Consider the following 11,886-nt stretch of genomic DNA (forward strand, 5'->3'; position numbering starts at 1 on the left):
TCTTCAGCGTCTATAGAGCCGGTCACAGAGGAAGGCTTCCTGACGAGGCAGGGAAGTGAAAGCACAGACTTTGGAGGCCAACAGCCTGGAGTGGAAACCCAGTTCTGCAGCTCAGTAGCTGTGTGTCCTTGGGAGAGCTCTTCAACCTCTCTGTATTGCAGTTAACTCAGTGGGAAAATGCATATAATAATAGTACATACCTCAGAATACTTATGAGAATCAGTGAGTTAATACATAATGGGTTAATACATATAAAGTATGTAGAGCAGTGCTTGACACGTAGTAAACACTCAATGAGTATTAGTTTTAATAGCTTTACATGTACTGACTGTTTTAATCCTCACAACAACCCTATGAAAGTAGGTACCTTTCTGACTCCCATTTTGTAGTAAGTGATGTATAACAGTAGTTTCTCTGTAATGGGTAGAAATTGGAAGGTTTTCTGGCGAGGAATGACCTGATCTAGTTTATACTTTAATGGGATCAAGGTGTCAGCTATATTGGAAACAGACTGAGGTGAGTGGAAGGGGGCAAGGCCTGTACCAAGACGATCACTGAGGAGACTCGAGCAAGAATCCAGGTGAGATATAATGTTGGCTTGCATCAGGATGGTAGCAGTGGGGGTAGTTAAAAAAAAAAAAAACAACCCCGTCTGATTCAGGATATCTTTTGAAGACAGAGCTCAAAGGATTTGCTGATGGAATAGACAAGAGGTATGAAAGAGATGAGTCATGGATGACTGCACGGTTTTGGATCCAATCAACTGGAAGGATGGAATTGCCACTTACTGAACAAGGAAAGACAGCAGGAGAGAAGGGTTGGAATGTATCGTCTGAGATGCCTGTTTGTCACCCAAGCTGAGCTGATGAGTAGGCGGGAGGAAATACAAGTCTGGACGTCGGGAGAGTTCTCGGCTGGAGATCAGACTGAGAGTCATCAACCTACAGATGATATTAAAAGCCATGTGACTGTGTAATATCATCAAGGAAGGAAGTAGAGATGGAAAGCAGAGGTCCAAGTATTGAATCCAATTGTTAGCTGTTGGGGAGATGAGGGGAAGTCAGCAAAGATACTAAGGTTCACCAGTCAGTGAGGCAGGAGGAAAACCAGGAGCCTGTCAGATCCTGACCCTAATAAAGAAAAGTCTTCAGGTGTTCTACTTTTAAATTTAATCTTGGAAACCTGGTCAGTTGCTCCTATGTCCATGTCAGTGATGCCACAGGTAAAGGAACAAAGGCTCACACAGGTTGGGCCCATGGAGCAGTTTGAAGGAGAAATAAACCTGGAGACCAAGTCCTCTGATTCTGTGTCCAGTGCCCTTTCACTGCCTTGGCGGGGTGGGGGAGACTTGCCACGTCTGTTTTGTTAAATTACTCCCCCACCCCCAAAATTATCTGTTCTCAACTAGTCACTCAACTTGTCTGCCTTGGTAAGAAGACCTATTAGAAATATACAAGTACAAGTGATATTGGAGAAGACCAGGAAGGAAATAGGTTAGGCAGCTTTGTCGTCAATAGCTGAAGGAGATGATAGAATTAGTGTAACCTGCTTAGGGAGTTCAGTTTGGACGTGCCTGGCCTCTTGATGATTGATAGAGGAATGATTATTATCCTGGGTTCCAAGCAACAAAGGATCAGTTGTATAGACGGATGTGTGTGTGTGTGTGTGTGTGTGTGTGTGTGTGTGTGTACACGAGTGTGTAAGAGAGAGACAGATAGAGACAGAGAGAGATATGAGTAAGATCACTTGCTGATCTGATCAGCCCTTTGGCTCTGTGAACTGACCCTGGGATGCCTGGATCCTGGGAGGCCTTCAGGACAGCACAGGGAGAATCCTGAGGTCAGGCCGATGAGAGGTGACTGACATGACTCCACTAGGGAGGAAGAGTGCAGGAGCTAAGTAAGGTCCATCCCCTGCTTGTTCCCTGATCCTCAGAGAGAGGAGGATGCTACTGTGGAAGCATCCAGAAGTCTAAATATGCTTTACCTACTCCATCTTCTCTCCCTCCCTTCTGTTACCCATCAATGGCATGAACTTGGACAGGACCGTGAGGAAGTCCATGGGGGTGGCATTGAAATGTCTGTAAGAGCTCTGGTGCTTAAAGGATGAATAAGAAAAAAACTCAGGCTGGAATGGAGCAGCAGATAGGTTCACTGAAACTAACCAAATGCTGAACTGGGAGAGAAAAGAATCAGGTAAGAAGTGTCTGGAATCTTTGGGAGGCAGGCTGTGATGCAGGACAACTCAGAAATGGGCCTCAGCATGACAGTGGGCTGGAGGCAGGGATCTGTGGTGTCTCCACCAGGGGCCTCTCTGGTGGTTAATAAACCTAATCCAGCTGGGATGGCACCCTCACAGTGGCCTGGGAGGGGAACTCAACTATTTAAGATGGTGTTGGTTTAGAGGGTAAACATTTTTTTTTAAATTATGACTTTATATTTTTAGAGCAGTGTTAGGTTTAGTTTTAGAGCAACAAATCTAAAGGAGTAGGTACAGAGATTTCCTGTCTACCCCCTGTTTCTACACATACACAGCCTCCCCATCATCAGCATCCCCCATCAGAGTGGTACATTTGTTACAATTGATGAACCTGCTCTGATAAATCATAATCACCTGAAGTTCATAGTTTATATTACAGTGTTGCCGTACCTTTGTCCAAAAGCATAGAATGTACAACAGCAAGAGTAAATTGTAATGTAAACTGTGGACTTGGGTAGGCATTTTTAATCCTGCAAGGATTTATAAATATATGTAGAAATGTTTAAGAGAATTACCAAACTCATAAGATGTTTATTCATTTGTACACATTTGGTATTTTAAGTATTTGCAATATTTAAGGGAAATTGGCCTATTAGAGTAAAGATCATTCTTTTGATGCCAATTCAAAATATGCAATCAAGAAACTGATTTAGCTTTGTCCTTTTAAATTAAAAGACATTCTAAAATGACAGTCAATCGATATTGGAATATTTGAGAGAGTCTAAGATTTGTCATATTTTAAAGTTTAATTTATTGAATCTGTAAGAGGATTTTTTTAAGTCAGCTGACATACTTGTAGGAGAGATTAAATATATTAAACATATTTTACATTAAACATTAAACATAGACATGGTTTTAAATGTTTGAGTTTCATAAACTAAATTGTGAATGGACTCAAACATGAATTAGAAGTTCCCTTAAAGGTGACTAATATTTGCTTATATTGACAAAGAGGAATAATCACCTTCTTCTAATGGGACTGTCATCAGGACTAAGGTCTCTTATTCTGGTGGAAGTCTTAGGATGAATGCGCCTTTGAGGCCAAGTCCCAACATGGCAGCACCCAGCTGGGATAGGTCAGGATGGGAGTAGGAGGAAAGGTGTTGGGGGCGGTTGCAGCCGGGGGAGTGGGCCTGCTGAGGCAGGAGGGGTGAGTCAGTGTATCCTGGAAAATGGGAGGATTGTGAGTAAGGGGAATATAGAAGATCTGATTTAGCAAGGCTGCCCCTGAAAGTAAAGAAACCAAGAGAGGAACAAGGGAGATGTCCTTGAATTTCAACTTCCAGCCAGCTCTCGCAGGAAGAAGCTTTAGAGAGATTTCCCTAAGGTGGGCTGAAGGAGCACTGAGTGGTGACCATGAGTAGGGAAGAAGGCAGTGATGGTCGAGGACTGTGTAAAGCACAAAGGCTGCCTTGTTTCACACGTTCCTCCCATGGCCCTTACCACATCTTGTGTGTGTAATAGCATGTTTTACATCCGGGCAGGTTTGTGCAACTCTTGCAATAACCTCTCACAATAACCTCTCTGGGGGGTGGAACAGGTATCAGTATCCTCATTTTATGACTGAGGAATCTTAAAGCCCCAAAAGGATAAAACAACACATAATATAAAAAACTTAGGACATGACAGGGCCTGATTTCTGAAATTGGATCCATTTTCTCCCACCTTCTTGTGTTCTTTCTCTTTTTCTTTTAAAGGCTTTCTTTTTTCTTTCTTTTTTTTTTTTTATGGAGGTAATATATGATCCCTGTTAAGTGTTATTAAATATATTAAGGTAGAATAAAATACAGATAAATAAAATAAATTTTAAAAAGAAGTAAAGACTTATAATTCTACCACTTATAGATTGTTACTTGTCATCACCTTGATGTACATCATCTTAGATTCTTTTCTCTGCCTACAATAGAAATAAGTATAAATATGGTCTGATACTGCTCAACTTTTATAACATATTTTTTCTTTTTCTTTTTTTTTTCACTGATCCAAAGAGGGGAAAAAAAGAGCTTTTAGAGCATGTTCTTTAAAGTTTTTTTTTTAACCAAAGTAATATATGTGCTATAAATAGTTGAAAAAGTCAAAATAAAACTGCACATCTTACATCAAGAAATACTTGCCTTGCCCACCCTACCCCACACTTGTTTCCACTCCAGAGAGGCAAACATTTCTAACTGTTAAAACTCTCTAAATAATGTGCTTATATTGCTGTTTGTTGATTTTTCGGGTTTAGATATTATGCCTTGTCTTTCCTGCTGTGTAAGAAGAGGGTTTAGTTTCTTATATTTCTCTTCCCCATTTCTCTCATTCCCTTCTTCTTTTCTGCAAATATGGTTATAAGACTGTTTTGTGATGTAATTAAATGTTTAGTGATCATGTTTCTACAAGTATGTAAATATTAAAGCAGAGCCAGACCGTATAGGGTACTAGGATTGTTCTTCCTCATGATTTAACTCTTTACTCTGGAGTTGCTTATTTGATTTATTTTTGTTTTAATTTGCTTAGCTGTTTAGTTTTCTATGCAGAGCTCTCTCAGAGAACGGTAAATCACATCTTGATCGATGTGCAAACATTATTACTTTTTTTTCCGGAGAGAAAGCCTCCTAGAAGCTCCCGTCCCCCTTCCCCCATCAGGACTGGCGGCTCTCCAGGGCTGCTGCGTGCTTTCCTCACCGCCATCCTGGAATTTCCCTACACCTCTCTCCTGAGTTGAATCCCCTGAGTTCTGGCTCCTGTGTCTTCTTCTGTCTTGGTTTACTCTGTCAGCTTCGTTGTATGTATCATCTAGTAGTGTCCTGAGACAACCTGTGTGCTTTTTGCTCTATTGCACATAAGCCACACTATTTTAATGGGAAAGGAAATACATGTTGGTTTTGTTTTCAGATGAACATAGACCAAGAAAAGGGATGGGTCCAACAATTCCCATTTTGCTTTGTAGACCCAGAATTATGGTCAAATTTGTTTCCTTTCTAGATTCAATGAGTTATTTACCTTAAAAACTTTATCTGATTTATGTTGACCTTAATCACGAAATCTCGAAAAAAGAAGAAGAAAAAAACTTCATTGGAAAATCCCAGCTGTGACTACTGAAGGAAACAGCATCATAAAGTTTGCTCCCTTTAAAGAAAAGGAGAACTTGAGCCCAGAAGCTTCAGCCCACCCACAGGTGTGCAGGTGATGTGCAGATTGTCACGTGTACCTGGTCCAGCCCAGCCCCTTCTCAGGCTTCTGCCCTGTGCATGGCCTGTGGGCTGTCAGATGTGGTTTGGTACTTTGTTTGCTACATTTTCTCTTGTACAAAGCACAAGCCTTGGACAGGCAGGTGCTGGGGACTTTGTGGTGGCCTCAGCAGTTGTTTCCCAGAAGGCAGTGACTCATCACCGGAAACCCCCTTCCTTTTTTCTCTCTGACATTCTCTCAGCTTCCGGCCCCTCCCATCTGTGCGTGAGCTTTCGCATTCCTCACCCACAGACAGCAGCTTGCTGTGGACTTTGGTCACCAGTGGTAACTGGAGATGGTTCTGGGAGTGAGAATGGAACACCTCTTGCAACAGCGATGCCCATGAGGGCAGCAGGCCCTTTCTCAACACCTTGGCGTCTCCCCGCTGAGATGTGTGTCTGTCTCCGATCCATGCCTCTGCAGAATTCTTTTTCCCATGTCCCTAACCGGAATGGACTGTCATATTTTACAAGAGGTAGATTTATTCTCTTTGCCCTTGCTCTAATCAGGGACTGCTTTTGCACAAGTCTTTTTCTAGAAAACCTGCATCACTAAACATTTATTAACAGGTGTTCAATCGGGTTTTTAAAAACTTTTTATTGAAGTGTAGTTGATTTACAATGTTTCAGGTGTACAGCAAAGAAATTCAGTTATACATATGTATACATATATATTTTTTCTTTTCAGATTTTTTCCCAGTGTGTTGTCATAAGAAATTGAATATAGTCCCCTGTGCTATACTGTAGGTCCTTGTTGTTTATTTTATATATAGCAATGTGTGTCTGTTAATGCCCAACCCCCAATTTATCCCTCCCCACCCTTTCCGCACTGGTAACCGTAGTTTGTTTTCCATGTCCGTGAGTCTGTTTTTGGTTTGTAAATAGAATTTGTATTTTTTTTTAGATTCCACATACAGGTGATATCATATGATAGTGTTCAATTGTTTTTGATTGATGTGAGCTAAATTGAAGAGATGTTTGTGGTTGTCAATGCACTGTGCTACAGACGATAAAGGTCTTGAATGGATAGACATTGAAATCAATCAGGCAATTCAGATTCCTACATGGTTATAGTTAAAAAGGACCGTAAAGATAATTAGTCTTGCTTTTCCGTTTATAGACAAGGTCCTGAAGCCCAAGAAATTACTTTCTCATGGTCGCCTAGCCAGGTCCTGGCCTCCTGGTCCTGGCCCTCTAAGGGCTGTCTGTGCCTGCCTGCCGGCCCCTGCACTGCTCTCCCATTGGACTCCAGTCCCCACGTGCATCTACATCTCTTCATCACTCTCTGCACTTCAGGGTAGAGCCCTCAAGCTGGCAAAGTCCCTTTGCAGATCTCACCTTCCTCTGTCACTGGTTTCCCCAAAGTCCCCCCATGGTTCCAGACTTCTCTCCAGATTGCACGCAAATTCAGAACGTTGACTTTGGTTTCCTTTGGCTGAGAATCCATGACTTCCCATGAAGAGGGTGTTTCAGAGTAATTCTTCAAAACTTTAATAGCAAAATACTCACTAAAGGAAATTTGGTGAAGACACAAACAAGTGGTTTTTTAAAACATTTTTGGTGTTTTCTTTGGATGTTTCCCTACTATGCTTCCATTCCAAGGACTAGGTTGCTTGTTTGATTTATTATAATCCATCATTTCACTCATTCAGTTTTGTATCCTGCTATTTTCCACTTGTGTTTTTTTAGAGCAACTTTATGACAGAAAAATTGGGAACAAATTCTGGTCTGCCTTTTAAAGAAATCTTCTGTGAGAACACCATCACCTAGTTAGAAAAATAAGTGCCTCCACTTTTTGGTAGGGCAAATAACAAGGTACACATCCAAAGCTAGTTTATGGGGTCAGGAGACCCACTGCATGCATCCCCCACATCTTCCTGAATTCCCCACTGCCCCGTATGGGGGAGTTGGGGTTGAATCTCTGCCACTGTCAGTGGGGCACTGTGTTTCCTGATAATCTGTGAACCAGAACCCTTCTTCCACCGTCACATCCACATTCAGTCCTATCTTCTCATCTCCATGATGGTGTCAGCTTGGCCCCCCTCCATGTTGACCTGTCTGCCATCTCTGATCTCTCATTCATTGTGAGGGAGTCTGTGGTGAAATTAACTAGCTGTGAAGCCTGCACACCCTATAACTCTGTGAAAACAGCAACCAAGTCTTCCTGCATGTCTTTGATGTGTCTCTAAATCCCTAGAACGATGCCCATCATATAGATGACATCTCATACATGTATAGTAAGCAACTACATGAATGAAGAACTCTAATTGTGGTTGCAGAATACTCTTCCTTTTTAGCAATTTCAAAGCAAAATCGTAATTGTGATGGGAACATTCTCTTCAGACCATTTCTGACCACAGAGGAAGAAACAAACTGAATAGGAAATTGAGAGTCAAGATGACCTGAGTATTATTTTTTTAAAAACACCTTTATTGTGATATGATTCCAGTAAATAAACTACACATATTTCAGATGTACAATTTGAAAAATTTTGATAGATGTATACACCAATGAAACCACTACCACAATCAAAATAGCTAAAATTTCCATTACTCCCCAAGAGGTGCAAATTTCAAATTCCCAGTTTATCCCTTCATACTCCCTTTATCCCCTGTGACCATAAGTTTGTTCCCTATGTCTATGAGTCTGTTTCTGTTTTGTAGGTAAGTTTGTGTCCTTTTTTTTTTTTAGATTCCACATATAAGTGATATCATATGGTATTTTTCTTTATCTTTCTGACTTACTTCACTTAGAATGACAATCTCCAGGTCCATCCATGATGCTGCAAATGGCATTCTTTTTTCCTTTTTTTGGCTGAGTAGTATTCCACTGTATGTATATATGTGTATGTGTATATCTTCTTTTTTCAGTCATCTGTCAATGGATATTTGGGTTGTTTCCATGTCTTGGCTTTTGTAAATATTGCTGCTGTGAACATTGGGGTGCATGTATCTTTTCGAATTATATTTTCCTCTATATATATGCCCAGGAGTGGGATTGCTGGATCATATGGTAAGTTTATTTTTAGTTTTTTAAGGAACCTCCGTACTGTCCTCCATAGTGGCTGCACCAGTTTACATTCCCACCAGCAGTGTTGGAGGGTTCCTTTTCCTCTACACCCTCTCTAGCATTTATCAGTTGTGGATTTTTGAATGATGGCCATTCTGACTGGTGTGAGGTGATACTTCATTGTAGTTTTGATTTGCATTTCTCTGATAATTAGTGATGTTGAACATTTTGTCATGTGCTTCTTGATCATTTGTATTTCTTCCTTGGAGAATTGCTTGTTTAGGTCTTCTGCCTATTTTTTGATTGGGTTGCTTGTTTTTTGTTTTTTTGATATTAAGCTGTATGAGCTGTTTGTATATTTTGGAAATTAGTCCCTTGTCGTCGCATCATTTGTGAATATTTTCTCCTATTCTGTAGGTTGTATTATTGTTTTGTTGATGGTCTGAGCATTATCTTGAGTAGGAATGATGTCCCTGGTTGCTCAGGTCTTTTTCTTCTTACCCCTCACAGCTCCCAGACCTTGGATGTTGCAAAAAACCTTTTTGTCATTTAAGAATCTTAAACGGCTGGTGTTTCTTTGTCCTCTCCTTAATTTTGAGGCAAAAATGGTTTACTTCCCAAGAGAGGGGCTGCAAGCTCCACTCTAAGGGAAAGCCCAAATCTTCATAAACATCCCTTCACACCTCAAAATCTTAGTCCCAAGGTAACCTTGTTTGAGATGTAAAATTGCTTCTAAGTAGAAGAGTCCTCAACTGTAAAAAAGAATGAAGATCAATGATAGATACAACATGAATAAATCTTAAAATAATTTTGTGGTGTGAAATAAGTCAAACCAAACGGGAGTATATCCTGTATGATTCCATTTGTATAAGATTCTAGAAAATGCAAACTAACCTATAGTGACAAAAATGGATGCCTGGTAGGTGGGGTGGGAAGAAGTAAGAGGCAAGGGGGCAGAAGGGCACCAGGAAACTGGGTTATGATGGGTGCACTCCTTTATCGTGATGGTGGTGGTGGTTTCACGGGTTTATGTGTGTGTCAGAGCTTGTTGAATTGTGCACTGTAAGTATGTGAAGCATATTGAGTGTCGATTATACATCATTAAGGCTCTTTTTAAAACTGTTTCTAGGAAACGGAGTCCTACCCCCTATGCTGTATCTGACTTCACTTACCAGCTTGCCTTAAAGGGTGCTCACACCCCATGTTGGCCCAGCAGTGCAATCAGTCCTTTGTTAAGGTCGATACTGAGATTCCCTTGCTTCCCGAGGATTGCAGGTATTTTAACTGGACCACTATTCCCTCTCAGTTAATTCCCAGACCCTCCTGAAGACTGTAGACAAGCTTGCCCTCTTTTCCTGTCTGTACCCATTTAGAAGACACCGCCCCACCCACCTTGTTTGCAGTGGCAGATTTTTGAATAGACAGCTGCCAGTTGTTTAGCTGGCATTTGCATTACTGCCAGCTTGGGCTGTGAGTCACCAGCCCAGTGATCACAGTTCTTAGACCTTTGACATGTTGTCGGCATGCTTTTCAAAATACCCAGTGGTTCTACATGGGAAGGCCTGGGACAGTGACCCATCAGTATTTGCCCCGGGCCTCTCTCCTTTCTTTCATTGCCCTCCAAAGTGCTTTAGAGCTGGGTAGTGCAGACAGATCTTCTCCCCAGGACGTCAGCATTATTCTAATATCAGAAATACTTCTAAAATCTAAGGAAGAAGCAGGCACGAGTCCCTGGAGTGTATAGAGGTGGCACTCGCTGAGATGTTGCCTGTTCTCCCTTCTTACAAGAGGTCCAGGCTCTAAGTGGCTAAGTAAGTAACAAACGCCGCAAGTTACAGCAGGGCTGCTTCCGCCTATGCGGGCCTGGGCACAGGGTAAGCAACTGAGAGTGTGTGTTTTGAAACTTTTATAGCAAAACGCTTGAATAATGTTGTGACTATTGATACTAATAATCAAAAAAAGTTAGGCTTATATTTTATATGCCTTTTACTGAAAATTCTTTCTTAGTAATTCATTGCTGTTTTACAAACGGTTTGGTTTGTAATGGGTTGGAACTTATACAAACAATAAAGTGGCCACAGATGTTTTGGTATAATATAAAATATAATATAATGTTACAATCTAAAATATAGAAATACAATATTAAAAATATAATATTATAATATAAAAATGAAGTACCACAGATCATTTGAGAAGTGTGGCCTCTGAAGGGCAGTTCTGGGCACCTTCCGTCCAGCATAGATGGTGGGAGGTCTGTGGAGAGATGGGGTCAGAGCCAGGGAGGAGGAGAGGAGGGCTCTCTGCTGTGTCTCTAGTTCCTTGTACTTTTTGACTCAAGAACACACACATCCCTGGGGAAGCACTGCACTGAGAGTAAGACCCAGAGTGGAGACAGAATTAAAGGGGACTTCAGTTAGAGGAGGGGCTAGAAATGGCAGGGGTGGCAGAGAAAATTGGGGTCATCACGTAGGATGATGATTTGGCAAATGTCCTTCACAATGGACCTTAGGAGCAGGTGGAAGAAGCAGCTGAGAAATAAAGCTTTGAGGCACCCGAAACCCACAGCTCACACCTTAGTAGTCTGCAGTGAAGCCAGAATTGTGTGCCCCACTGAGGAGACTTACCTACAGACAACATACTCATATAACTGAGGAGGACGGGGAGGAGAGAGGCTGGCAGTCATTGCCCCGTGAGACATGAGAATTCACTGACGTTTTCCTATGGAGTTGCTGCCTGGAGAACTGGCCCTTTAGAAAGTAGAGAGGAAAGAGCACACTGGATAGATAACGCTTTCATGAAAAGAGGCTGGGTCAGAAAAGGGCTGAACACGAGATGGCATCATTATCTCTCTTAACACGGGGCAATCAGGTAGCTGAGAGGCCTCAGGAAGGACCCACAACTGAAGTCTTTAGCCCCGTATTTTAGAGCCGTACCTGCCGGTCCCTGCTGGTCCCTGCTCTGCTTTTGCAGTAAGTCATGGTGTGAGGTGCTGTGGAGGTTCCCCGGGGGCATGGAACAGCCACCACCCTGCTTGCCTTTGAAGTGGTCGGCTGACAGCCCCCTCGCTGTCCTGTATTCTGGAGACGTGGTTGGACCAGATGACATCTTCCTCTTGTTGTCTTTCTGACGTGACTCAGTACGTGCGGTCACTTGTTGACATTGATATACTTGTTGACTGAGAAGAGAGAATCAGGTTGGGTGGGTTCCGGCTCTTTACTATGAGAAGAGCTTTTGTGTCTCAGCTTTGGGAAAGAAAGGCAACACCCAGCGCTCTTGCTTTTTTGTTAAATTAGAGGGTGCTTTCTGCCTTATAAATTCTCCTGAAGTACATCCTGGCTTTGACTTGGTGATGAAACATGCATGTGAGTGTGCCTGCCATGTGGCATGGTTTCTAGTCTAGAAGTAT

The 11,886-nt window shown here is 41.9% G+C and overlaps 2 long non-coding RNA genes across 2 annotated transcripts in view; one reads left to right on the forward strand and one right to left on the reverse strand.

The window, feature by feature from the left end:
• The window catches only part of LOC105075240 (uncharacterized), a 331,910-nt gene extending 329,234 nt beyond the window's left edge, over window positions 1-2,676 (forward strand). The window contains exon 13 of the long non-coding RNA XR_012507554.1: window positions 680-2,676. This is a non-coding gene — a long non-coding RNA (uncharacterized LOC105075240). The remainder of the gene's footprint in view (window positions 1-679) is intronic.
• Window positions 2,677-7,175: 4,499 nt separating this feature from the next.
• LOC123619128 (uncharacterized) lies at window positions 7,176-11,584 on the reverse strand. The gene is made up of 3 exons (XR_006727668.2): window positions 11,414-11,584; window positions 11,105-11,227; window positions 7,176-9,232 (listed from the first exon to the last, which is right to left on the reverse strand). It is a non-coding gene; the product is annotated as an uncharacterized LOC123619128 (long non-coding RNA).
• Between the last annotated feature and the right edge of the window lie 302 nt (window positions 11,585-11,886).

Source organism: Camelus bactrianus, chromosome 6 (genome assembly GCF_048773025.1).
Source record: "Camelus bactrianus isolate YW-2024 breed Bactrian camel chromosome 6, ASM4877302v1, whole genome shotgun sequence".
Classification (NCBI taxonomy): Eukaryota; Metazoa; Chordata; class Mammalia; order Artiodactyla; family Camelidae; genus Camelus; species Camelus bactrianus.